The following is a 24,702-nucleotide window of genomic DNA, read 5'->3' as shown; positions in this document are numbered from 1 at the left end:
AACCAAGCTGGTTCAGTGCCCAAATCATAGCCGAGGGGAACATACCCCAACCAGCAATGGCCCTATTACAAGTAGAGGAAACACTTAACAACAGAGATGCCCATATTAGACCAAAGGAGCCCATATTATGCTAGAGAGACCATATCAGACCAAAGGAGCCCATATCACACTAGGAGGCCAATATCATACCTGCAGTGCCTATTTTACACCAGAGGAGCCCATATCACACCAGAGGAGCCATACTACATTTGGTGTTGTAAAATAACACTAGGGGTGCACATATCACACCAGAGGAGCTCAAATTATACTAGTGGTGCTCATATCACACTAGGGTGCCCATACTACACCAGAGGAGCCCATATTACATTAAGGGAAGCACATTTCGCACCAGAGGAGCCCATATCACACCAGAGGAGCCCATATTACACTAGAAGTGTCCAAATAACACTAGGGGTGCACATATTACACCAGAGGAGCCCAAATCATGCTATGGGTGCCCATATCAGACCAGAAGAGCCCATATCAAACAGGGTTGCCCATATCACACCAACAGTGCCCATATCACACCAGAGGAGTCTATATCACAGTAGGGGTGCACATATCACATCAAAAAAGCCCATATCACACCTGAGAAGGCCATGCTACATTAGGGGTCCACAAATAAAACTAGGGGTGCACATATCATACAAGAGGAGCTCAAATCACACTAGGGGTGCAGATATCAAACTAGGAGCACCCAAATCACACCAGAGGAGCCCATATCATGCTAGGGGTGCACATATCACACCAGAATAGCCCATATCATACCAGAGGAGTCCATATAACACCAGAGAAGCCCATATTACATTATGGGTGCCCAAATAACACTAGGGGTGCACATATTACAGCAGAGGAGCCTCAAATCACACTAGGGGTGCCCAAATTATGTACTAGCAGTGCCGATAACATATTATCATAGATTTTCATATCATACTAGCGGTGCCCATATCACACTGGAGGAGCCCATATCACATAAAGTGCTCATATCACACAAGAGGTGTGCCACAATGTCACCTCCAATGTGATGTGCGCACCACTGGTGTCATATGGGCACCTTTGGTTTGATATGTGTTGTTCACTAAGTACATTTGTTCCTTTGAGAGAAAGATGCAAACCATCTTTTTTGTACAGTTCCTTTCTATTCCAAGTAGAGCTATCATGAGAAACAAAGCCAAATCCTTGCTCTTGACACCATTTACTAAGCCATATGTTGAACTCCTTTATGCGCCTCTGCATAATGTTCAGAATGATAGGCAGAGGCGCATAAAGGAGTTCAACATATGGCTTAGTAAATGGTGTCAAGAGCAAGGATTTGGCTTTGTTTCTCATGATAGCTCTACTTGGAATAGAAAGGAACTGTACAAAAAAGATGGTTTGCATCTTTCTCTCAAAGGAACAAATGTACTTAGTGAACAACTCCAAGAATTTGCTAAAGAGTATTTAGACTAGGAAGGGGGGGCAAAAGAGTGGAATTACAAGAGTCCAATTGCCCCCCGAAACAATGCCAGAACAGGTCAGAAGCACAGAGGTTAAGAAATGATAAGCTCAGAGTCCTGTCTACAAATGCTCGCAGTTTAGGTAAAAAAATCAATGAACTTGGGTCAATTATGGCATCTGAGAATGTAGATTTAGTGGCTGTTACGGAGACATGGTTTAATGAAAGAAATGACTGGGACATAACCATACCAGGGTACTCTTTATACAGAAGAGACAGAGAAGGCAAGAAAGGAGGAGGAGTGGCCCTGTATGTGAAAGATAGCATTAAATCTAACCTAATACAAGTTGGTGAGGCCAACATAGAGTCAGTTTGGGTTACGTTGCAGTTTGCTAATCATGCAGTAACTCGTGTAGGTGTGATATATAGACCACCTGGTCAAGTTAAAGAACTAGATGATCTACTAGTTGAAGAAATAGCTAAAATGACAATGAAAGGAGAAGTTATCATTATGGGAGATTTCAATCTTCCAGATATAAACTGGAAAACCAAAATAGCAAGTTCTACCAGGAGTACAGATATTCTAAATTCCCTACTGGGGTTGTCTCTGCAACAAGTGGTTGAGGAGCCAACCCGGAGGGAGGCCATTTTGGATCTGGTATTCACAAATGGGGATTCGGTATATGATGTCATTGTAGGCGAAACCTTGGGATCCAGTGATCACCAGTCAGTGTGGTTTAATATAAGAACTGTGAAAGAGTCGCACCACACAAAAACAAAAGTTTTAGATTTTAGAAAAACAGACTTTTCAAAAATGAAATTAGTCATAAATGAGTCCTTATCAGACTGGAACGGATTACATGGAGTCCAGGAGAAATGGGACTACTTAAAAGGTGCATTATTGAAGGCAACAGAAAAGTGCATTAGACTTGTCAGTAAAAGCAAAAAAAGGAAGAGACCACTGTGGTACTCAGCAGAAGTGGCCCAAATCATTAAAAATAAAAAGCTAGCATTTTGTAATTATAAAAAAACCCAGAGCAATGAAGATAAGGAAATCTACAAGATTAGGCAGAAAGAGGCCAAGCAAGTTATAAGAACTTCTAAAGCGCAGGCAGAAGAAAAACTAGCTCAGTCTATGAAAAAGGGGGATAAGACATTCTTCAGATATATAAATGAAAAAAGGAAATTAAAACAAGGAATAACTAAATTAAAAACAAAGGACGGAAGGTATGTAGAAGAAAATAAAGGGCTAGCCGACTGCCTTAATGAATACTTCTGTTCAGTTTTTACAGAAGAAAAAGAAGGAGAAGGACCTCCACTTGAAAGGATGACTAATGAATCGTTTGATGCATGTGTCTTTACAGAGGAAGACGTTCTAAGATTGCTGTCTAAAGTGAAGACAAATAAGTCACAGGGTCCTGATGAGATACACCCAAAATTATTAAAAGAGCTTAGTGGTGAGCTGGCAAAACCATTAACAGATTTATTTAACCAATCATTAGCAACAGGAGTCGTCCCGGAAGATTGGAAATTGGCAAATGTCGTGCCCATTCACAAGAAAGGTAGTAGGGAGGAATCGAGCAACTATAGACCAGTGAGTCTGACATCAATAGTAGGCAAATTAATGGAAACCCTATTAAAGGATAGGATTGTGGAACATCTTAAATCCCATGGATTGCAAGATGAAAAACAACATGGGTTTACTTCAGGGAGATCATGTCAAACAAATCTTATAGACTTTTTTGACTGGGTGACTAAAATAATAGACGGTGGAGGTGCAGTAGACATTGCATATCTAGATTTTAGTAAGGCTTTTGACACTGTCCCACATAGAAGACTTATCAATAAACTGCAGTCATTGAGCATGGACTCCCATATTGTTGAGTGGATTAGGCAGTGGCTGAGTGACAGACAACAGAGGGTTGTAGTCAATGGAGAACATTCAGAACAAGGTCATGTTACCAGTGGGGTACCTCAGGGATCTGTACTGGGACCAATTTTGTTTAATATCTTCATAAGTGATATTGCAAAAGGCCTCGATGGTAAGGTTTGTCTTTTTGCTGATGACACAAAGATATGTAACAGGGTTGATGTTCCTGGAGGGAAAAGCCAAATGGAAAAGGATTTAGGAAAACTAGAAAAATGGTCAGAACTCTGGCAACTGAAATTTAATGTGGATAAGTGCAAGATAATGCACCTGGGACGTAAAAACCCAAGGGCAGAATATAGAATATTTGACACAGTCCTGACCTCAGTATCTGAGGAAAGGGATTTAGGAGTAATTATTTCAGAAGACTTAAAGGTGGGAGGACAATGTAATAGAGCAGCACGAAATGCCAGCAGAATGCTTGGATGTATAGGGAGAGGTATAAGCAGTAGAAAGAGAGAAGTGCTTATGCCGCTGTACAGAACACTGGTGAGACCTCACTTGGAGTATTGTGCGCAGTACTGGAGGCCATATCTCCAGAAGGATATAGATACTCTAGAGAGAGTTCAGAGAAGAGCTACTAAACTAGTACATGGATTGCAGGAAAAAACTTACCAGGAAAGGTTAAAGGACCTTAACATGTATAGATTGGAAGAAAGAAGAGACAGAGGGGATATGATAGAAACTTTTAAATACATAAAGGGAATCAACTCGGTAAAGGAGGAGAGCATATTTAAAAGAAGAAAAACTACCACAAGAGGACACAGTTTTAAATTAGAGGGGCAAAGGTTTAAAAGTAATATGAGGAAGTATTACTTTACTGAGAGAGTAGTGGATGCATGGAATAACCTTCCTGCAGAAGTGGTAGCTGCAAATACAGTGAAGGAGTTTAAGCATGCATGGGATAGGCATAAGGCTATCCTTCATATAAGATAGGGCCAGGGACTATTCATAGGATTCAGATATATTGGGCAGACTAGATGGGCCAAATGGTTCTTATCTGCCGACACATTCTATGTTTCTATGTTTCTATCAGAACATTCAGGGCTATGTGAGATGATTACAGCCACACACACCTACACAGGTTGAACTGGATGGACTATTGTCTTTATTCAACCTCACCTACTATATATAGGTACCAGTGGTGTTATATGGGTACCTATGGTGTCATATGGGCACTTCTGGTGTTATATGTGCAACTATGGGGTGAAATGGGCAGCTACAGTGTGATATGGGCACCTGTTGTGTCATCTGGGCACCACTGGTATGAAATTAACAACTTTAATGTACAAAGTACTATTGTCCAAAGGTTGCCAGTGGGGGTGACAGAAAAGAGCACCTCTTGTGTGATATGAGCACTTTATGTAATATGGGCTCCTCCACTGTGATATGGGCACCGCTAGTATGATATGAAAATCTATGATGATATGTTATCAGCACTGCTAGTACATAATTTGGGCACCCCTAGTGTGATTTGAGGCTCCTCTGGTGTAATATGTGCACCCCTAGTCTCAGAAGTAACTTATCAGATGATGAGGCTGCCGCTGCTGATATCAGTGTTCAATGTCAACATGATGTGTGCTAGCACTTTTGGTGTGATTCGAGTACTGCTGGTGTGAATATGGCACGCTGATGTGATGTGGGCACCTCCAATCAGATATGGTCACTTCTGTTGTCATACAGGTACCTCTGCTGTGACATGGCCCATATCACAGCAGAGGTACCTGTATGACAACAGAAGTGACCATATCTGATTGGAGGTGCCCACATCACATCAGCGTGCCATGTTCACACCAGGCCAGCAGTACTCGAATCACACCAAAAGTGTCCAGACCATATCACACCGCAGTGCCCATATAATGCTAGCACACATCATGTTGACATTGATTGAACACTGATGTCAGCAGCGGCAGCCTCATCATTTCATCTGATCAGAGCAGCCATCAGAAATGTTGGGGCCCCTTACACAGCTTTAGGCCTGGGCCCCTCCGGGCCTGACCACCAACATTCCGCAGGGCCCGCCCTCTGATCGTCCCACCAAATCCGCCCACTGGCCATCCCACGAGTCCTTCAGTGCACCCACTTCTCTTTTAACACTCTTACAACCTATTACATGAAAATGAATCCAATCCAGCATAGAGACATCCCCATATATTCAGCAAAGAGACATCCCGATCCGGTAAAGAGACGGCCTCATAAATTCAGCAAAGTGGCATCCCAATCCAACAAAGAAATAGCCTTATATATTCAGCAAAGTGGCATCCCAATCCAACAAAGAAATAGCCTTATATATTCAGCAAAGTGGCATCCCAATCCAGTAAAGAGACAGCTTCATATATATTCAGAAAAGACACATCCCAATCCAGTAAAGAGACAAACTCTTATATTTAGCAAAGAAACATCTCAATCCAGTAAAGAGACGGCCTCATATATTCAGCAAAGAGACATCCCAATCCAGTAAAGAGACAGCCTCATATATATTCAGAAAAGACACATCCCAATCCAGGAAAGAGACAGCCTCATATATATTCAGAAAAGATACATCCCAATCCAGGAAAGAGACAGCCTCATATATATTCAGAAAAGACACATCCCAATCCAGGAAAGAGACAGCCTCATATACATATTCAGAAAAGACACATCCCAATCCAGTAAAGAGACAAACTCTTATATTCAGCAAAGAGACATCCCAATCCAGTAAAGAGACAGCCTAGCCTCATATATATTCAGAAAAGACACATCCCAATCCAGTAAAGAGACAGCCTCATATATATTCAGAAAAGACACATCCCAATCCAGTAAAGAGACAAACTCTTATATTCAGCAAAGAGACATCTCAATCCAGTAAAGAGACGGCCTCATATATTCAGCAAAGATACATCCCAATCCAGCAAAGAGACATCCCTTCAGCTGCATTGGCTAACTCTGCAGCTGCCCTGCTTTAGCAATTGCTAGTTACTACAGCAGCAACAACTCGGTCTCCTTGGTGGGGGCCTGGGCGGCCGGGCCCCTCGGAAGGCCTGGGCCCCCCTACATGTGTATGGGCTGTCCCCCCCTGATGGCTGCCCTGCATCTGATAATTAGTTACTTCTGAGTTTTCATCAAAATTTAGATTGTACCTTAAACTCCAGTCTCCAGTCCTCCTAACTCCTAAGGCGCCTGTCTGATCTGATCCTTCTTTACTCCTCGGAGTTGTCCTTGAGTCCTACTCCTCACGTGCTGCAGGTGCTAACCGCGCTGAAAGTGATTGGAGTGGGTGGAGTAGAGGCAGAGCCAAATTGGAGTAGGCGGGGCCGGGGAGGCAGTGGCACGGCAGCGTGGAGGAGCCGAGGAGGAAGGAGTGAGGTCACAGGTTGCTAGACGCCAAGCGGCTCTAGCAACCAGTGCTGTGTGGGCTCTGCAGCAGAGAGAGAGTGCGCGACCCCCACAGAGTCAGATAAGATGCGGTCCGGTCCTCCGGATGACGATGATGAGATCCATTCCAGATGGTGCACGGCACGGGTCACTCACAGTAAGTGACACAATCTGAGTCAGGCAGTCAGCAGTTCTGCAAAGTTTGGCCAGCAGTGCGCCCCTAGGCCGTAGTGCGCCCTAGGCAGCTGCCTAGTTCGCCTAGCTGCAGCACCGGCCCTGATGGAGCCTGTTCACATATGTCTGGGGCGGCCGCGGTGTGGTTTTGAAAAGGGTCCTGTGCGTTTTTGAGTCCAGTTCAGGTGCAAATTCTGAGAAAAACTTGGCCCTGAATTGCACCTGAACCAGTGAACACAACCCAGAGCGGACATGTGTGAACCCAGCCTAATGGCCCATACACACAGTTAGAAAATCTGGTGAACATTTTAGTCCGAGAAACGATTGTACAATTTTCTAATAGTGTGTACACAACTTTCGACAGCCGAAATTTCTGAAGGTACAAATTTTTCTTGTACGGGAACAGAACAAACAATCTTCATTTAATATGTACCGAAATAAATATCCGAGATGAAAGACTCAACTCATGATCAGAAACAACAAATGACAAGAAAAAAGCCTTTGTCGTACGAGAATTTACGTACGTGACTTGCTGTGAAACATCGAGGAAAACCGGCTGATCAATCGTCCGATTTTCTTATAAAGTGTACGGGGCAATAATGTCCTGTTATTAAAAGTCAGCAGCTGCAGTATTTGTCAGTTTCGGGTTTTTTTACAAACAGGCTGAGGATCCTCTTTTAGGACTACACCTTTCATTGACATAAAGACTTACCATCATTGCACCATGACAATCATTTACTTCATTGTTAGACAGATACTGTGGCAATTTAGTATGTTTTTCTAGTAAATATCGCCATCTTGTGCTAACTTTTAGCATTAAAAAAAAAAAAAAAAAAAATTTTCCTTCTGTCATTTATTAAACATATGAAATATAGATTATCCGCTTCTGGACTAAAAGGATTTGCCCCCTTTGTGACCAGACCATTTTTTTGCGATTCGGCACTGTGTTACTTTAATGGAAAATTGCGTATTCATGCAACGCTGAACCAAAATAAAATTGATCTCCTTTTTTTCCCATAAATTATTATTATTATTATTATTATTATTATCATACAGGATTTATATAGCGCCAACAGTTTGTGCAGCGCTTTACAATATGAGGGAAGACAATACAGTTACAATACAATTCAATACAGGAGGAATTGGACATCCCTGCTCATTAGAGCTTACAATCTAGAAGGGAAACAAAAGGCAAAAACTGTGGGGGATGAGCTGATGGAGAAAATGGAAGTATAGTTGTTAAGTGTGGGTAGGATAGGCTTCTCTGAAGAGGAGGGTTTTCAGGGATCATCTAAAAGCTTTAGAGCAAATAGAGCTTTCCTTTGGTGGTATTTGATCACCTCTGCGATTTTTATGTTTTGCGCTATAAACAAAAAAAAGAGCGACAATTCTGGAAAAAAAAAAACAATATTTTTCACATTCTGCTATATAACATTCCCCCCAAAAAAAATTAAAAATCAAAATTTTTCATCCTTTTAGGCCGATTTATATTCTGCTACATAGTTTTGGTTAAAAAAAAAATCGCAGTAAGCATATTTTTATTGGTTTGTGCAAAAGTTATTGCATCTACAAACTAGGGAAAAGATTTATGTCATTTCTATTTATTTTTTAGTAGTAATAGCGGCGATCTGCGACATTACGGCGGACAGATTGGACCCCAACTGACAATTTTGGGGGACCAGTGACATTACTACAGTAATCAGTGCTAAAAATATGCACTGTTAATTTAATAATGACATTGGCAGGGAAGGGGTTAACCTAGGGGTGATCAAAGGGTTAAATGTGAGCCTAGGGGAGTTTTTTCTAACTGTGGGGGGGGGGGCTCTTGAAATGACCATAGTGACTTCTGATTCTATACAGAAGAATCAGAGGCGCTCTGTCATCATTTCAGAGAGAAAAATGGTCAGCGTCATTCACAACAGCTGGCCGTCCTTTTCTCTCAGCTGGATTGGCATCCCTGCTGCCTAGTTTGCCCCCCCCCCCCAGCACCACGCGTGCGACCAAAGTAGGGCTACATCGTTTTGCGCAGCCGTGCCAGCCTGCCGCAGTAAATCTGCGGTGGGCGGTCGGCAAGTGGTTACATTTTTCATTTCATATAAGTGCTTATACTAATCACAAGTACTTCCAAGGTCTTATAAGAAAATTCCAATATTTATGAAGCATTATTTTCAAAAAATTTTTTTAGATTTGGATAGAGTGGTAAGAGATTAGAATCAATATTGCTGTGTCCCCATTTGAGTTGCCACCAGAATAGGAATAAAGGGAATGTCTTTCAATCTGGACACTTGTTCCTGTGACAACTGCCACATTAAAAAGATTTCCTCTTAATTCCTATTCAGTCCAAATAATAGAGAGAAGGGGGCTCTCACTAATGCCTTCAGCAAGTGAAATGCACGCTCAATTGGGTTCAGATCAGGTGATTGACTCGGCCATTGCAGAATATTTCACTTCTTTTCCTTCAAAAGCTCCTGGGTTGCCTTTGCAATGTGTCATTAGAGACTTCAATTGAAGCACAACTCCAGTCAGAATTTTTTTGTTTTTGTTTTGGACAACATGGTAGAGGGATAGAACCCCCATCAGGCATTCACTACCACCTTGGCGTGCTGGCAACATTTTAAAACGACAGATGATTATAAACATCTCATGGAGTAAACTTGACTCCTCCCTGAAGGAAACATCAAGGGGGGCCTGCCTGGTCTTATCAATTTTCTAAGCTTATCATTCTTGGCTTTCGACGACCCAGAGACCCTAAAGTTTGAGGGAAGCATCCTCTCCTCATAGCTGATGTTCTTTCTGACAAGCATGGATAGGAGTTGGAGAAGAGCGATACAGCCTAGCTGCCCATTCAAGACCTTCCTTCAACCTACCCTTCTTGTCCCCCTTCCTCTTATACATACCTTCAGACTTTCCTCCCCTTTTCTTTTCTCTCTATTCCTGCCGCCTGCCTGTTCCCTTTCCTGCTTTCCCTTTTTGAGAATGTACTACTGAGCAGGGGGGTACTATTGAGCGGGGAAGGGTTGGTGAATAATGAATATACTACTGAGCAGGTAGGGTACTAATGAGTCAGGAAAACACTGCTGACCAGGGAATCTACTAAACTGAGGGTACTACTGATCCGGGGAACCACTGAGTGGGAGATCTACTTGTTTGTTGGTGCAGCGTGCTGCGGCAGCAGTAATACACACACAGCCCTGATGTAATTTAAAGAGATTGTATTGTAGTAAGGGTATAACAGTTCACAACAAGCCCAGGGGGAAGGCAGCCGACCGACTCTCACAGATAAACAGCAGATTGTAGCAGAGCAGATCTCAACTGTATTGACGGCGTCTGTCTTGAGGGGAAGAATGTGGCCTGGCAGGTCCATGCCCAAGTGAGGAGGTTTTTCAGGAAGAGAGGTGGATCCCTAGGCTTTCCTTACTCCTCTGGAACCTTTCCTTGCTAATATTACTATCCCTGACAGACGGATGGCCTGTCGCCACTCTACCCACACTTTTATCGAGCACCAAACTCAGGGGCCAGGATCCTAAAGCGGAGTTTTGACCCACACCCCCCCCCCCCCCATTTTCAAAAATTAAAAGTTAGCAGCTACAAATATTGTAGCTGCTGACTTTTACTATTAGGGAACTTACCTTTCCTGGCATCCAGCGGTGTCTTTACCCGGGCTGATTCTTGATGGCGCCACCATCTTAGCTAAGGGAAATTGCCAGGCTTGTAACAGAGAGCTGGGTTCATACTGCTCCAAGCAGCCTACCAGATCCCATGTGCTGCTGTGAGGATCTGGGTGCCTGCCTGGTCCGCAACAAGAGGTACTCTGTGGAAAAAGAAAAAGGTGGTGGCACACTTAGAAAATTCATTCAAATGCTTTATTGGAAATCCATAAAAAATAGAAACATGACACACATACGGTCCAAAGTTGCTTTGTAAATGCGTTTCACACATTTTTGGGTATACTTCACAGCCGGTTTCCTACTGCGCATGTGCGAATTGTGTTGCGTTCTGTGAATGGGCCGACTGCAGGAGGAAAGAGGAGGGGGCTGCAGTGAACTCAGCCAGAAGTGGGAGCGGGTACCTGTCAAAATCAGGTTCCTGCCCCCCCTCCCCCCCAAAATGGGCCAGATGTGGCAGCAAAGGGGGGGGGAGGCAGACAAGCGGAGCTTCCCCTTTTTTTTAACAGTAAACTTTATTAGTCAACCATAAACAAACAAGCAACATGGAACAAAAACACCCCACGCAGAGGGTTCCATATTTCAGGAGAAAATACAAAGGGATAAAAGGGTACACAACACGTATACATTAATGAACCAAGTGTGTATTCAAACAAAGCTCATACCCTTGTTCCAGCAGTAGGTAGGCATCACATATCCCCCGGGAAACGGCATCAGCAAGAGGGAAGGAGGGGGAAACAGCAACCTCATATCTGATGCCAAGTTCAATTTACAGCTTCGAAATCAGGGTGCACTGGCACACCCACAGCATCAATCCATGCAGACCAAATTTTATCGAATTTCCTAGGGCAGTTCCTGCTCTCATAGGTAAGCTGATAAATAGGTAGTGTCTTAGCAACTGTGGCTATCCAGGTGGCACGAGTCGGTGAGTCAGATGACTTCCACCTCAAGAGTATCTCTCTCCTCGCATAAAATAAAGCATATGTGATACATAACTTCGTATATCTATCTCCCACCACATCCTCCAGGTTATTATACAAGGTGACCGCAGGTTCCAAGGGAACAGAGGTGTCGAGAACCTCGCTAAGTGTGTCCGTCACAGCCCGCCATAAAGAGGTAAGCTTGGGACAGGACCAGACCATGTGAAGGAAGGTCCCGCTGTCACAACCACACCGGGTGCAGCTAGGGTCGCTCTGGGGATATATCCTAGCCAGTCTCTGAGGTGTATAATAGACTCCGTGCAGGAATTTCAACTGTTTAAATCTGTCTCCGGCTGATATCATAGAAGGTATATATGCAGTGGTGTATTTTGGTTTTGTGCTGCCCTAGGCAAGACTAAAATTGGACGCCCCCTCCTCCTCCTATGTAAATTTGCTCCACCCCTTCCTGTTTAATGGATTTGACTCCCTCCAGAATTGAAGGACTCCAAGTCCCAGCAAGGACCCCTGAGATCTCATGAGAGGGGGGGGGGGTGAGAGGGGGTGGGAGAGAGAGGGGGGGGTAAGGGAGGGTGAGGGGGAGATGAGAGAAAGAGGGTGGGAGAAAGAGAGAGAGAGAGGGAAGGTGGAGAGAGAGAGGGAAGGTGGAGAGAGAGAGAGAGGGTGATGGGAGAGAGAGAGGGTGGTGGGGGAGAGAGAGAGGGGGTGATGAGAGAGAAAGAGAGTGGTGGGAGAGGGAGAGAGAGAGAGGGTATGAGAGAGAGAGAGCATGGTGGGAAAGAGAGAGAAAGAGGGTGGTGGGAGAGGGAGAGCGAGAGGGGGGGATGAGAGAGAGAGAGAGGGGGGATAAGAGAGAGAGTAAGGGGTATGAGAGAGAGGGGGTGGGTGAGAGAGAGGGGGGAATTTAGAGAGGGGATGAGAGAAAGAGAGGGGGAGCAGGAGAGAGAGCGGGGTAGGAGAGAGAGAGGGGGTGGTGGGAGAGAGAGGGGGTGGGAGAGAGAGAGGGGGTGGGAGAGAGAGAGGGGGGTGGGGGGAGCTCTAGGCATGGAGGAGGAGGAAGTTAAAACCTCCTCCACTTTGAATTATGGGCAGGGCCAGAAAGTCACAGCCATGACTCCACTGGTTGCTAGACGCCAGGTGGCTCTATCAACCAGTGGCCAATAGAGTCTCAGATGGAGGTGGAAGCCGCTATTTTGCTGCCCCCCTGCAAAGTGCCGCCCTAGGCCTGGGCTTTGTTGGCCTAGGCCAAAATACAGCACTGTATATATGAGCTGACGCACTCCTCCCAGTCCTCCGTAGTAAATGTTGGAATGTCGCCCTTCCATTTGTCATAGGATCTGGTGAGACTCTGGCTGTAGGCCACCGAAAGCCTCATGTAGAGAGAGAGGAGAGTGGCTTACCCATGACCTTAGAAGTCAGTAGGCGCTCCACGGGATCGGATTCAAGAGTGACAGCTCCCGGGAACTGTGCCAACATGGCATGACGAAGCTGCCAGTAACGGAACTCCATGGATCTGGGTAGGGAGTATGTTTGGCAGAAGTCCACAAAAGCGGGGAGCTTCCCATCCTGGATAACGTGTTTCAAGGTGGTAATACCCCTAACCGCCCAGACCTGGGGGTCCGGAATCTGGTATAAATGCAGAAGGGAAGGGTTACCCCACAGAGGGACATGGGGAGAAATGTGCAAAGGCTAACTATAGATCGCTCAGGCCCGAGCCCAGACCCGTATCACCGTCCGCATCAGGATCGTGACAAGGGGGTGTGCACGTGCCCCGCTAAAGACAAGGTTGCTCAACGCCGCGTATGAGCCCAGAATGGCAGCCTCAAGCATTACCGCCGAGTTCTGTTTGAGCTGGGAGAACCACCACCGGACAGTCACCAAAAATAGAGCTGGAAGTTGGGGAGTGCCAGTCCCCCTCCATACGGTCCGTTCAGCTCATCAGTTCAGTCACGTCAAAATGTATCAGTTTTTCATCAATTTTTCATCCGCTTTTCATCAATATTTCATCCGTTTTTCATCCATTTTTTATCCGTTTTTCATTCATTTTTCATTGTTTTTTTTTTACATCCACTACCAATGCAAAAATGGATGAAAAAAATGTTTGTCCATTTACATACGTTTTTCATCCGATCCCTTTTTTTCCAAAAAACAGACATTGACGGAAGCGGATGAAAACGGATGTTAATGGATGATCATCCGTTTTTACATAGAGATGCATTGATGTCTGTTTTTCATCTGTCAATGGATGGATGAAAAACAGACAAACGGACAGCATGTGTGAAAGGGGTCTGAGTTTAATCACCACCTTAACCTTCCTAGCGGTATTCCCGAGTGTGGTCGGGGTTACATTTCAGTGCCAAAAGCAGTAACCCCGCGCCACACTCGGGGTACCGCTAGGAAGATCGTTGGATCCTGGTAGAGGGGTTACTTACCTTGTCACCGGGATCCAGCGATGTATGCGGGCGATGTGCAGCGGCGGATCTTCCTCCCGATGCTCTCTGTGCCCCGGCTTCCGTCTCCTGCAACACGACGCTCGCAGGCGGTAGGAACCGGTGGCAAATTCAAAAGTAAAACACACCAAACACACTGATACATTGCAAAATAAAATAAATTCACATTAGTTTGCCCCCCAGTGCCCTTTCCTGCAGTTTTACTGTACTTTTTATGTATGTATGTATACAGTGTATATATATATATATATATATATATATATATATATACATATACACACACACGTGTGTGTGTGTGTATATAAATATATACTTATGTATATGAATATATATATATATGTATATATATATATATATATATATATATATATATATATATATATATATACATACTTTAACTTATTTATAGTCATTTATTATATTATAATTTTTGATTTTGTGTTTCAAACTTTATCATACCCGAGATGTTATAAAGAAGAACGCACAGTAAAAAAAAAAATCATATGTAAATAGTTGGTTTGGGCTGCTCATTCTTAAGAATTACATGCAAAATAATTGTACCGCTTTCAGCACCTAAAATCGGAAAGAATCATACCGCCAGGGAGGTTAATCAGCCTCAGAACCTTTGTAATTAATATGTGTCCTGGTTTAAAGGGATGATGTGGCAACCCTACCTCCTGAACGTTAAAACACAAAAATGTAATGATTCTACTTTAATTCACTTATCGACTAAACTCCCTTCGGGGGTCACATGGTCTAAAAGCATGGTCACATGCACTGAGATCACGTGACAAGGGAAAAAGCATGCTTTGTCAATTTGTCACGTTAGTGTGCTGCCTTATTAGCAAACCGCCGATAGATGGCGCCCGGACACCGGCAGACCATGCTCCTTTCAGCACAACAAGACGTGCTCAGCCTGTACGCACACCCACCAAGTTACAGAGCCCTCCCTCCTGTCCTGTCGGGTACGCCTTCCATTAACCCCTTAAGCTGCTGTTACTGAAAAGTATTGTGAGTAATGCATAGACTTGTAGGGCGGAGACGGGACACAAGGAGTTAAGAAGGGAAATGTCATTGAGAAGCCTTTGACCTCTCTCGTATACGGTAACGTGTGTCACGTCTAGGAAGGACGTCTCCGAGCTGAACGGTAATGGTTTCTTCTAGAAAGGCCTGTGTGTCATGTACTGTATATACACAATGTGTGCTTTCATTATCTCCTACCCTGTGTGTCACGTGCCCATGTACTGTATATACACAATGTGTGTTCCTGTATCCTGTTGGACCTTGAGGCAGGGCATGGCTTCTTGGAATGAAGAAAGCTGTGAATAATGTTCTGTATTGCAGCTTTCCAATGTGGTGACTGCATTACTTTTCTGTCCAGTACATTTCTCTCATACATGTAAAAATCAGAATTTTTCTTTTTGGCTAGAAAGGTCTTAGAAACGGCTAAACATGATATATTTCCTGAAAGCAGAGGCCCTGGAGAATAACATTGTGGTTGCTGCAATTTTCAATGTTGTGCGATATTTGCGCAGCCGTTTATTAAACACGCATTTTCAGGAAAAAATTCTCCTTAACCACTTGCTGACCCTATAACTTAGATATATGGTGGCAAATGGGCCACGGCTGCGCTGGATCACATAGCGGCACTTACGGGTCTAGGGCGCGTATGTGGTGTGCGATGTCTGCCGCCACCCACCGATCCTTCGGTACATCCCCCCACAGTTATTACCTTTTTGTTTCACTTGACCTTCCCTCCTATATTGTAAGCTGTAACGAGCAGGGTCCTCTGATTCCTCCTGTATTGAATCGTATTGTAACTGTACTGTCTGCCCTCACGTTGTAAAGCGCTGCACGCTGCTGGCGCTATATAAATCCTGTATAATAATACTTAGGGAGAATAGTGGTCCGCCTGTGTAAACAAGGCAGATCACTGTTCTGTCATTACAGAAGGCATGGGGCACTGATCCATGCCTTTCCCTAGTACAAGCAGGGCCGAAACAAGGGGTGGGCAGAAGGGAAGCCGCATGTATGGTAGGAATGGGGGGCACAGCAAGTTCCTTTTACTATAAGGCTGACAGGAGTAGTGACAGAATCATCACTACTTTTGTCAGCCCAGCACTGGAAGCAGCAAGGAGAGCAGGAAAGAGCTTGGAGAAGGTGCTGGTCCTCTCCCCTCCCCTCGTTTTGCACATAATGAAGGGGGTGGGGCACAATTTAGCATCTTTTGCCTTGGGCACTCAATGATCTTGTCCCGGAACTGAGTACAAGCAGCTCCCCCTCAGTAAGAAAACACCAGCTAGGCAAACGAGTATCCCTTTGATTGCCCCTGATGTTAACCCCTTCCCAGTCAGAGTCATTAGTACAGTGACAGTGCATATTTTTTAGCACTGATCACTGTATTAGGCCTCGTGCACACTGGACATTTTTACAGTTGCTACTGGGGGTGTCTGACTATTTTTTTTCCCTGCCTCTAATTGCCCAGCATGTTAGCCTATGTGTCCATGCACCCATAGGCTTTTAGCAGCATTTAGTGGCAGGAGATTTTAAAGGCTTTTGGAGGCAGGGGGAAAAAAACTCTACTGCCAAAGCATCCAGGAGCAGCAGAGTTTGGGCAGAAAAAACGTTTGACGCTAATAAAAACTGCTAAACGTAGATAAAAGCTAGTGCTTGAGCATTAAAGCAGAGTTCCGGACACATTTTAAACTTCCCATCATGCATAACTTTATCACATGTTAATAACGATTTAGCTTTTTTTTTTTTTTTTAAGTTCCTTTACCTTATTTTTAATGAAAAATAACTTCACTTCCTCCCTATGTTGCCGCGGCCGCCGACGTCATTTCCTGCTTCGCATTTGCTTCTGGGAGATGAATGTCATCAATCCCAGGAGTCAATGCGCCTGCAGGGTGTCCCTCGTCCCTTCCGGTGCAGGCGCGTCATTCTCTGCCGATGGATGGAGAACAGATTCTGGGCATGCGCAATGGCACGGAACCAGCTGTGGGATGAATCGCTTGCCCTGGAAGTGACAAGGGTATAGCATTCTGGGATTCACAACCGCAAAATCTAGGAAGAGGGACACTGCGGCTTCAGGTGCCCACACTGCAGATGGCTGCGCTGTACAAGAATTTCACAAGGTAAGTAATTCATGCTGCATGTACACAAAACAGTGGACAGGATATCTTTATTTAAATGTACTAGCCCTGACTATTCTAGGGGTATTTTTTTGCTAAAAAAAAAAAAAATTGCCCGGAACTTCGCTTTAATTCATTTTAATGGCCAGAATAAATGATTAATTCTGGCCAATGGCATGGCCCCTTAAAGCTTGTAGACACTTTTACAAGGGCCAGGCGCTTTTTCTGCAAAAACCCTGCTGGCTTCTAGGTGAGTTTAAAAAAAAAAAAGCATAAGGCCTAAGTGTCACTGGGCCCCAAAAAGTCTCAGTCTCCAATTTGTCTGCCGCAAAATCGCAGTCCCGCTATAAGTCGCTGATCACCGCTAGGGCTGCACGATATTGAAAAAAAATCACATTGCAATATTTTTTTCCCAACGATATATATTGCGATATTTTTTGGCGGCGGATCCTCTTCGTTGCGCATTTTTAGTAGTGCAGAGTTACTACAGCGTGCCCCCATTTAATGCAGAGTTACTACAGCGTGCCCCCATTTAATGCAGAGTTACTACAGCGTGCCCCCATTTAATGCAGAGTTACTACAGCGTGCCCCCATTTAATGCAGAGTTACTACAGCGTGCCCCCATTTAATGCAGAGTTACTACAGCGTGCCCCCATTTAATGCAGAGGTTCTACAGCGTGCCCCCATTTAATGCAGAGTTACTATAGCGTGCCCCCATTTAATGCAGAGTTACTATAGCGTGCCCCCATTCAATGCAGAGTTACTATAGCGTGCCCCCATTCAATGCAGAGTAACTACAGCGTGCCCCCATTCAATGCAGAGTTACTACAGCGTGCCCCCATTTAATGCAGAGTTACTATAGCGTGCCCCCATTCAATGCAGAGTTACTACAGCGTGCCCCCATTTAATGCAGAGTAACTACAGCGTGCCCCCATTCAATGCAGAGTTACTACAGCGTGCCCCCATTCAATGCAGAGTTACTACAGCGTGCCCCCATTCAATGCAGAGTTACTACAGCGTGCCCCCATTTAATGCAGAGTTACTACAGCGTGCCCCCATTTAATTCAGAGTTACTATAGCGTGCCCCCATTCAATGCAGAGTTACTATAGCGTGCCCCCATTCAATGCAGAGTAACTACAGCGTGCCCCCATTCAATGCAGAGTTACTACAGCGTGCCCCCATTTAATGCAGAGTTACTATAGCGTGCCCCCATTCAATGCAGAGTTACTATAGCGTGCCCCCATTCAATGCAGAGTTACTACAGCGTGCCCCCATTTAATGCAGAGTAACTACAGCGTGCCCCCATTCAATGCAGAGTTACTACAGCATGCCCCCATTCAATGCAGAGTTGCTACAGCATGCCACCATTCAATGCAGAGTTGCTACAGCATGCCCCCATTCAATGCAGAGTTACTACAGCATGCCCCCATTCAATGCAGAGTTACTACAGCAAGGGTAAAACCTTCTAGAGGTCAAGTGGATAAAGATCTGTGTACTTACCTTTTTTTTTTTTTTTTTTATCCAGGTCCAGTCACGTGATCTAACAACTACAGCTCCCCTTTGTAAGTGAGCACTCGAAAATAGCTATAAATTCTGGGAGCCATGACCTCACACATAGGCTCCCATGGCCCTTTTCCCTGCAGCAGCCACTCAATGACACAGGGGAGTCAGAGCTGCTGGATCACATGACCAGACCAATTCAGACTAAAAATAGGTAAGTACACAGATCTTTTTTTTTTATGCTGGATAGGTAGGAGGAGGGAGGGAACATTTTTCAAGAGAGCGTTTTTTCCACTTTAAAGCAGACCTTTCCTCCTTTTAACTAAAGATAACATCAGCATGCATCTCTGTATGCTGACGTGAAATCATCTAAGATATCTCCAACCCGTTTCAAAATTATATTTCTTCCTCAGGGATTAATTACCACTCTGTAAAGAATAACCAAATATCAACAACTAGTCCTTCATTTCATCAAATGACAAAAAAATCAACCAGCTATTACATCATAGAAATATAATTTCGAAACGCATTTAGATATCTCAGCTGAGAGCAAGCAACCTCTGCATTCGCTGTGCAAATAGGATGCATAAATCTGTTATCAGCTAGAAATTACCACATGGTTTAAGGATCAATATCTGTATAGGATTGGTTTGTTCCTATGAAGTGAGTCCTATATGTATATATCTTTTGTACTGTTTTTACTAAAAAATATATGAACGTTTTTCTCTATGGTTGAAATAAAATATTTACTTTTTAACCAGTTCCTACCCACCCACCGTCAGATGACGGTGGAGCGGTACATCCATTGTTCTGGGACGCCGTCATGTGACGGCGCACCAGAACTGCCTCTTTCGCGCCCCTGCGGGGGCTCGCGGAGCTGCGATCATGGCCGCGCCGTGTTGCTAGGACACGGCGCGACTCCGATCTCGGTAAAGAGTCAATGACATGACTCTTTACCCATGTGATCGGCTGTGTCCAATCACAATCAGTCACATGTAAATGTGGAAGTGCCTTTATTCGGCTCTCCTCGCCTCACACTGTCCGAGTGTGTGGCGAGGAGAGCCGATTAGCGGCTCCTACTGATAGGGGAGACCAGGACAGGTAATCGGGGCACTGATCATGATTACACAAAAGTGAAATAAAGTGCCAATCAATGCCTACCATCAGTGCCCATAGTGGTGCCCATCAGTGCCTGCTCATCTAGGCACTGACTGGCAGCACTATGGGCACTGATGGTGCTGCTCATCAGTACTCATCAGTGCTGCCCGTCAGTTCTCATCAGTGCCGTCCGTAAGTGCCGCCTATCAGTGCCACCTATAAGTGCCCATTAGTACAGCATATTAGTACCTCCTCATCAGTGCAGCCTATCAGTGCCCATCAGTGAAGAAGAAAAAATATTTATTTTTTAAAATCTACTCACAGAAAATAAGAAAAACTTTTTCTTTTTTTTTAAAAAAATTTTCTGTCTTTTTTTTTTTTTGTAAGAAATAAAAAACCCAGAGGTGATTAAATACCACCAAAAGAAAACTCTATTTGTGTGAAAAAAGATAACAAGTTCATATGGGTACAGTGTAGCATGACCGCGCAATTGTCATTCAAAATGTGAGAGTGCTGAAAGCTGAAAATTGGCCTGGGCAGGAAGGGGGTGAAAGTGCACTGTATTGAAGTGGTTAAGAAAAAATTCTATTTTTTTTCTAGACATTGGTATAATTAATATTTTTCAATTGTCCCATATAGTCCCAATGATATAGAGGAATTAAAAATATAAAATTAATTGGGATGAAGGCAAGCACACCCAATGTTATGTGGTTCTTTTGCATAGTGACATGATAGCATCGCGCAGTTGCTGCAGATTAGTCGGCTGCACATCCATGATGTGAATCTCCCGTTCCACCACATCCCAAAGGTGCTCAATAGGATTGATATCTGGTGACTGTGCAGGCCATTGGAGTATAGTGAACTCATTGTCCTGTTCAAGAAACCAGTGGTGAGACGATTTGAGCTTTGTGACATGGTGCATTATCCTGCTGGAAAGAGCCATCAGGAGATGAGTACACTGTAGAGTGTAGGGATGGACATGGTCAGCAACAATACTCAGGTAGACCGTGGTGTTTAAGCAATGCGTGAAAATCCCAGTAGATCAGCAGTTTTTGAAATGCACAGACCTGCCCGTCTGGCACCAACAGCCATGCCACGTTCAAAGTCACCTAAATCGCCTTCTTTTCCCATTCTGATGCTATGTTTGAACTTCAGCAAGTCGTCTTCACCACTTTTAGATGCCTATATGCATTGAGTTGCTGCCATGTGATTGGCTGATTAGCAATTTGTGTTACTAGGCATCTGAACAGGTGTACCTAATAAAGTGTGTGTGTGTATGTGTTTGTGTGTGTATATGTATGTGTGTGTGTATATATATATATATATACTATATGATATATATAGCCCTTAAAATCTCCACTCGCCTGCTTGCATTGGGGTGAGTATGGAGCCTCATCGGGGGGGGGGGGGGGGGGTAGGCAGTCGCTGCCGGCAGGAGCCGACTCTTCTCCCAGCAATCTGCCAGGAAACTGTGGAAAAGGGAGAGGAGAGCCGGCCGGATCACACAGAGGGCAACTCCTTCTCGGATACAGCTTGGATCTGTAAACGCCCGCTGCTGTCAAAGCCCCGCCTCCTGGACCAGCTCCTATGATAGACAGCGCACTGGTCCAATAAGGGGAAATTAAAGCAATATGACGTATTTTATAGGAGCCGGTCCAGTGTATATATGTGTGTGTGTGTGTGTATATATATATACATACATACATACATACATGTGCATCTCATAAAATTAGAATATCATCAAAAAGTTACTTTATTTCAGTTAGGGATGCACTAATACCAGTATCTGTATCGGTGTGGATACTAGGCATTTGATCAAGTATCGGTACTCAGATGCTCCCGATACTGAAACCGATACTTTGCGGTGCTGAAAACTGAACAGACTGATGACATTCTGTTCAGTTTTCCAATAAATGATTGCTATTTTGACCTTGTCTCTACCTATTTACTGGAACTGCGCTCCCTCTGCTGAATTTTGTGAGGTCTAAACTACCCACTAGATCTACGCACACGCGCAGACACTATCGGCGAGTACTTGACTGAAAGTATTGGTACTCGTACTCGCAGATAAAAAAACGGTATCTTTGCAACCCTAATTTCAGTAATTCAATTCAAAAAGTGAAACTCGTTTATTGTATATAGATGCGTAACACACAGAGCGATATATTTCAAGAATTTCTTTTTTTTAATTTTGATAATTATGGCTTACAGCTAGTGAAAACCCAAAATTTAGTATCTCAGAAAATTAGAATATTACATAAGAACAATAAAAAAAAAAAAAAAAAAAAGGATTTTTTTAAACAGAAATGTTGGCTTACTGAAAAGTATGTCTACGTACAGTATAGTATGCACTATATCAATATTTGGTCGGGCTCCTTTTGCATGAATTACTGCATCAATGCGGCGTGGCATTGAGGCGATCAGCCTGTGCCACTGCTGAAGTGTTATGGAAGCCCAGGTTTCTTTGTCTGCATTGTTGGGGCTAGCGTCTCTCATCTTGCTCTTGATAATACCCCACAGATTCTCTATGGGGTTTAGGTCAGGCAAATTTGGTGGCCAATCAAGCACAGTGACGGGAGTCACTTTGGGCGGGGGGGCTTGTGGAACCCAGATGACCTTAGAGAGGTCTGGAAACTCCTTGTCCAGCTTCCCTGGCCCCTCCTATGTGTAAGTCACCCCAGTCGGGATTGCACTAACCAGACAACCGCACCGGACTCAGCATTACATGTTACCCGGTTATCCTGGGTTCCATATGTGTGGTTTGTGTTGAAAGAACAAAGTGGCTCTTTCACTTAGGACAGTAATATTTATGAACTATAGAATATATTATGATACATTTGTTCGACCTTTTCAGGCTGGTTGTAGGAGTTTATTTAATAGACCATTGCTAGATAGTGTGGGGTGGGGTGGGGTTTGGAGCTCTGTTCGTCTTCATCCATAGTTTAGACACCCTAAGATAGGTGTGTTAAAGCGGAGTTCCGGGCACAAAATCGATATATTTTTTTTGTGCCCGTCCGCTTCTACACCTTCACCTGAAAAGGAATTGGATAGTTAGGTTTTTTTTTTATTTACTCACCTTGTAATTGAAGATCGAAGATACTCACCTAGTCTTCACTTCCTCCCTCTGTGCCGAGGCTCAGTCGTCTCTTCCGGGCTTGCACTGATTCCTGGAAGCTGAACATCATCGCTCCCAGGAATCAATGCGACGGCACCGGCCCCGCACCGGCATGCCCAGAAACTGTAGAGGAATGCGGCGCCGCACCGGAAGTGACGAGAGGGGCCGGTGCAGGCGCATTCTGGGAGAAGAAGACGCCGAAGAGGATCGCGCCGGCTTCAGCTGCCCACAAGAGAGATGGAAACGCTGTGGAAGAAATTTTATAAGTGAGTATTTCTTCTAAAATGTAAGTGCGAACCGGGACAGATCAGAGGCTAGCCATTGTGGAATGTGCTAGCCCTGACTGTCCCGGGGGTATGTTTATTGAAAAATGACTTCTGTGCCCGGAACTCCGCTTTAATGGCCAGAATACCAGGTAAAATAAAGGCATAAAAAAGAAAACAAATGCAGCCAACACACCTAAGATATTGGTAATCTGAAAAAAAATTACATTTTAGTTTAATACCACTGAGGCACACTCAGTGAAAAACACTGCTTTTAACCACTTACCCCCTGGGCACTTAAACCCCCTTGCTAATCAGACTCAGCTTTCAGTGCGCTCACATTTTGAATGACAATTACTCAGTCATGCAACACTGTACCCATATGAAATTTTCATCATCATTGGGTTTTTGCGCTATAAATGAAAAAAGACTGAAAATTTGGTAAAAAATAAAATGCATTTTTCTTTGTTATGGTTTTATAATTTTGCGAATTTAGTATTTTTTCTTCATAAATTTTGGCAAAAAGTTATAATGATACATATCTTTGGTAAAAAATAGCCCAAATAATTATATATTATTTGGTCTTTGTGAAGGCTATAAAGTCTACAAGCTATGGTGCCAATTATTGAAAATTGATTACACCTGATTTACTGTTGGCCTATCTCATTTCTTGAGACACTAACAAGCCAGGAAAGTACAAATTACCCCTTTTTGGAAAGTAGACTTTCCAAGGTATTTAGCAAGAGGCATTGTGAGTTTTTTTTGAAGTTGTAATTTTTTCCTACAATTCTTTGCAAAATTAAGATTTTTTTTTTTCCACAAAATTGTCAAATTACCAAGTTATTTCTCACACACTGTATAGGCATACTTGCAACTACACCCCAAAATACATTCTGCTGTTCCTCCTGAGTATGGCGATACCACATGTGTGAGACTTTTTTACACAACTTGGCCACATACAGAGGCCCAACATTCAAGAAGCACCTTCAAGCGTTCTAGGAGCATAAATTACATGTAGCACCCTCCTAGGTGGGTGCTAGGAAAAGTATATAGGTGACCCTGCCTGCTTATCAAGGGGGCCTTAATTGTTCAGATAGGCTGTCATGTGCTCTCAGGTGCCTGTTGAGTTTGGGGAGTCTCCCCACTGTGTCCAGTGAGGGCTCTCATTGGGCAGTTGGTTGATGGCCGGGCTGCGCAGCGGGAGGTAAGCAGCCGCCGCGGTCATAACAAGACTCTCACAGAGCACATGTGCTGCTCACCTCCTGCTGTGCGGCTTTGTCACTGAGCCCGTGTGTCTTCTCCTGGGTCTCCCCCCACCGCTGATGTCATCCTATCAGCAGGGCAGGGGGCGGAAGGAGCTGGAGATCTGCTCTGGGGAGCGGGAGTCTTTCATATTCACAAGCGGCTAATCACTGCCGCAGATGAAGGGAGGCAGGCATTGGTTACACACTAGGTAGACAAGCTTTTGTTTGGTGTCAGCTGTAAACCAGTGGAAGGATTTAATGACCATATGGTGACCCATATATACAAGTTCCAGAGAGGAGTTACCTTGTAACCAATGTGTTGGCATGCAGACTTCTATTGTTGGGTCCTGACTTAGAATAAGAATACT

General features: G+C 44.1%; 1 protein-coding gene across 1 annotated transcript in view; it reads left to right on the top strand.

Annotated features, from left to right (window-relative positions):
- Window positions 1-24,702, top strand: part of PLGRKT (plasminogen receptor with a C-terminal lysine) — a 473,875-nt gene that overhangs the window by 345,227 nt on the left and 103,946 nt on the right. The window lies entirely within an intron of this gene.

This window comes from Pelophylax lessonae, assembly GCF_965119305.1.
Source record: "Pelophylax lessonae genome assembly, chromosome: 1".
In the NCBI taxonomy this organism is placed as follows: Eukaryota; Metazoa; Chordata; class Amphibia; order Anura; family Ranidae; genus Pelophylax; species Pelophylax lessonae.
Note: the sequence above shows the minus strand (reverse complement) of the source record. Positions and strands in the feature narration are given on the sequence as shown.